This window comes from Aegilops tauschii, chromosome 3, assembly GCF_002575655.3.
Source record: "Aegilops tauschii subsp. strangulata cultivar AL8/78 chromosome 3, Aet v6.0, whole genome shotgun sequence".
NCBI classification, from domain to species: Eukaryota; Viridiplantae; Streptophyta; class Magnoliopsida; order Poales; family Poaceae; genus Aegilops; species Aegilops tauschii.
In genome coordinates, this window is record NC_053037.3 from 104,417,820 (window position 1) to 104,422,247 (window position 4,428).

General features: G+C 50.7%; 1 non-coding gene across 1 annotated transcript; it reads right to left on the reverse strand.

The window, feature by feature from the left end:
* Nucleotides 1–1,172: 1,172 nt before the first annotated feature.
* On the reverse strand, nt 1,173–2,736 carry LOC109769013 (uncharacterized). The gene is made up of 2 exons (XR_005772172.3): nt 1,695–2,736; nt 1,173–1,630 (listed from the first exon to the last, which is right to left on the reverse strand). It is a non-coding gene; the product is annotated as an uncharacterized protein (transcript).
* Nucleotides 2,737–4,428: the final 1,692 nt, after the last annotated feature.

Below are 4,428 nucleotides of genomic sequence, written 5' to 3' on the forward strand. Positions count from 1 at the left end.
TGTTTTTCGCGAGACCAAAATCGCCGTGTGTACTTCATCGGACAGAACAACGCATTGCTTCAAACAGAAAACCGCACTGCAGCAGACAGTCAAGCGAACTTCATAATTTCTTTTTGTCGGACATAAACTTTCTCGCACAAGTTTTTGTTGTCTTTTTTTTTTACTTTTTTTTCGAACGAGAGTGGACCACAACACTTCCGAAAGTGAACCGTAACACTACCCAAAGTGAACGTCATGAGTTCTTGTTGTCTTCTTTCATACTTATTAATTTTTTACGCGCGTTGACCAAGCGAGTGGACCTTTCACCGGACAGAAGAACACACTGCTTCAAACGGAAAACCGCACTGCAGGAGGCAGTCAAGTGAACTTCATGATTTCTTTTTGTCGGACATAAATTTTCTCGCACAAGTTTTTGTTGTCTTTTTTCAACTTTTTTTTTGAACGAGAGTGGACCACAACACTTCCGAAAGTAAACCGTAACACTACCCAAAGTGAACCTCATGAGTTCTTGTTGTCTTTTTTTCATACTTATTAATTTTTTACACGCGTTAACCAAGCGAGTGGACCTTTCATCGAAAGAACGCACCGCTTCAAACGGAAAACCTCACTGCAGCAAAGACAAGTTCAAGTGAACCGCAACACAATCGAAAAACGAACCACATTATTCACCAAGTGAATCATGGATAAGTTAAGTGAGCTTCAGAGCCACATCTATCTAATATAAGATATAGTGAGCTGCAAGATATAGTGAGCTGCGTCGCTTCCTTTTTGCAATGAAAAAGTAAACTACACTTCATTTCTTCCTTATTAAATGTAGTGAACCACAAGACTCCTCGAAGTGGGCTGCATCCATCATTTTTTTCTCTTGAAAAGTAACCCATTTTTTAATGCTTTTTGAAATGAACTTCTCAACAAATATTTTTTACACAAAATACATCATACCCCAATCAGATACATTCGATAGACACACAAAAAACCCACAAATAACAGACTGCACTGCATGCCCATTTTGCTCTGAGCTGCACGCCGCACATGAGGGATCAACTGCACTGCAATCACGCGGCCGGTGAACCACATGATGTGGACCGGCGAACTGCACGACACGTTGGGGGAGAGCTCACCAACACACGAGCCGCGAAATATGAAAAAGCAACAAGTGAAACCACTGAGTATGGCACAACGAACAACACTACTTCTTCAATAATTACAAAAAAGAGACCTTGGAAATTTTACATAGCAAGCATCAAACAAAATAAAGAAAAGTCGGACTCGGTGAACAACAGAGACCACACGGACATGCATGCACCTCCTCAAACTGCATCATGGTATGGCTGGTTGCCGAACTGCAACAGGCTCCCACCCAACCTGCACACATCGCCTGACTGCACTGCACATCCACACACACACGACTGCTTCAAGCACACACCAGCTTGCCACAAGCAAGCTATTTTCACTAGCTGATAGAAAGCCCAACGCCAAAGATGTGTTGATATGGCATACTGAAACGGGGTGCACTGCACCATGACCAGAGTGCACCACTGCTCCCACCGGAGTGCACTGCCGCCCCCGAACTCCTCCCATGGGAGCTGCTCACCCCCCTGATGTGGGCTGCAAGCTGCAACAAAGTGGTCTGCAGCAGAGAGCAATCGGTTCAGAGGAAAAAACTAACACTTGGTCATGGGCAGGAGGCAAACCTGCAGTTAGTAGCAGAAGCAATGATGCCACAGCGCCACCTACAGCTGTGCTCCCGTAGCTACTACGACCACTGCCGATGGAGGCCCTCGACGGGAGACCCAAGCACCTGGAAGGTGGCTGCAACGCAGCGGTTGTGCACTGCACGCGCATGTGGGTGGAAGTTGGATGGTGTGGCACTCACCGCCGGCCGCCACGGAAGTGTTGTCCGTCAAGTAGCCATAGGAAGCAGTCAGCCGCCGCACACGTTGCCGTGGTTGGTGGAGGACGCTGGAAAACATGGGATGTCTTCTCCCCTCGATCTAGCTCTCTGCCGCGAGGACGATGGACCGGGGCTGGATCCGCCCGCCAACTCCAGGCTGCGCGTGATGGTGGGCACCGGCTGGAGGTTGACTGGATCCGGGTGCGGCGGCGCAGCAGGGGAAGGGGCGCGACGGCGCAGCAGGATCCTCCCTGGATCCAGCAAGGAAGATGGCCGGAGACACGAGGCTCGGCTGGATCCGTGGGTGCCAGGCTCGGCCCGATTCGAGGGCGCAAGGATCCGTCGGGACGGTGGGGTTGAGGGGGCTCCATCACGCCGGTGGTCTCTGGGGTCGACGGGATCCGTCGGGGGCGGTGGTGTAACTGGTGCGGCGGCGCGCGGCGGGAGGGAGGCGGCGAGGAGGGAAGTGGCGCCGCGCGGGAGCGGGGCGGCCCGGCGGTGCGGGAGGGGGCTGGCGCGGCGGCGCGAGGAGGAAAGCGGCGTGGCGCAGGAGGGGGGCAGCCCGGCGCCGCGGGATGGGGCGGCGTAGTGGAGAAGGGAGGCGGCGCCAACTGAGAAGGTGGGCAGGGTATGCGCCGCGCCGGAGAAGGTGGGTAGGGAGGTGGGGCGTGGCACGGGGAGGGAGGTGGTGGTGGGCGGCATCACCGGATAAGGTGGGGCAGGTAGGGGCGCGCCGCATCGGAGGGAGGTGCGGCACATCGCTGGGAGGGAGGTGGCTGGCTGGGGTCGTGTAGAGAGTGGGAGGACAAGGTGGGGTGTGGGTTTATTTTTTGTCCGGTGCAGTTCGCTTCGTTTGTTTGGTTAGTTTCTAGCTGCGGGTCAGCTCGATGATGTTAGGAGAATAAGGTCTAAGGGGGTGTTATCATGATAAATCCATATATACAAAATGGACGTATCATATCATTCTTTTCGCTTCAAGGGAAAACTAACGCATGCTCAAGAGGTAGCATCCTGCTGCCTGTAGGAGATTTGCTCGATCCGGAGGGCTAAAAGAAGAAAGATCGATTCGTTAATATATATATATTGCATTATGGGCTGTTATTACACGTTATGTCACAATACTTATGACTTTTCTCTCTTATTTTACAAGGTTTACATGAAGAGGGAGATTGTCGGCAGCTGGAATTCTGGACTGGAAAAGGAGCAAATATTAGAGACCTATTCTTCACAGCTCCAAAAGTCCTGAAACTTCACGAAAGTTATTTTTGGAGTTAATAAAAAATACTGGCGAAAGAATCCATCAGAGGGGGCCCACACCCTGGCCACGAGGGTGGGGGCGCGCCCCTGCCTCATGGGCCCCCTGGCAGGCCTTCGGTGCCCATCTTCTGCTATATGAAGTCTGTCGTCCGAGAAAAAATCATAAGCTAGCTTTTGGGAAGAAACTCCGCCACCACGAGGCGGAACCTTGGCGGAACCAATCTAGGGCTCCGGCAGAGCTGTTCTGCCGGGGAAACTTCCCTCCGGGAGGGGGAAATCATCGCTATCGTCATCACCAACGATCCTCTCATCGGGAGGGGGCCAATCTCCATCAATATCTTCACCAGCACCATCCCCTCTCAAACCCTAGTTCATCTATTGTATCCAATCTTTGTCCCAAAGCCTCAGATTGGTACCTGTGGGTTGCTAGTAGTGTTGATTACTCCTTGTAGTTGATGCTAGTTGGTTTATTTGGTGGAAGATCATATGTTCAGATCCATTATGCATATTAATACCCCTCTGATTATGAACATGAATATGATTTGTGAGTAGTTACGTTTGTTCCTGAGGACATGGGAGAAGTCTTGCTATAAGTAGTCATGTGAATTTGGTATTCGTTCGATATTTTGATGAGATGTATGTTGTCTTTCCTCTAGTGGTGTTATGGGAACGTCGACTACATGACATGTTACGCCCCCGATTTGACCATACACTAATAATGCACACAAATGTGTACGATCAAGATCAGCGACTCACGGGAAGATATCACAACACAACTCTAAAACATAAATAAGTCATACAAGCATCATAATACAAGCCAGGGGCCTCGAGGGCTCGAATACAAGTGCTCGATCACAGACGAGTCAGCGGAAGCAACAATATCTGAGTACAGACATAAGTTAAACAAGTTTGCCTTAAGAAGGCTAGCACAAACTGGGATACAGATCGAACGAGGCGCAGGCCTCCTGCCTGGGATCCTCCTAACTACTCCTGGTCGTCGTCAGCGGGCTGCACGTAGTAGTAGGCACCTCCAGTGTCGTAGGTGTCGTCGTCGACGGTGGCGTCTGGCTCCTGGACTCCAGCATCTGGTTGTGACAACCAGATAGAAAAGAAAAGGGGGAAAAGAGGGAGAGAAGCAACCGTGAGTACTCATCCAAAGTACTCGCAAGCAAGGAGCTACACTACGTATGCATGGGTATATGTGTAAAGGGGCATATCAGTGGACTGAACTGCAGAATGCCAGAATAAAAGGGGGATAGCTAGTCCTGTCGAAGACT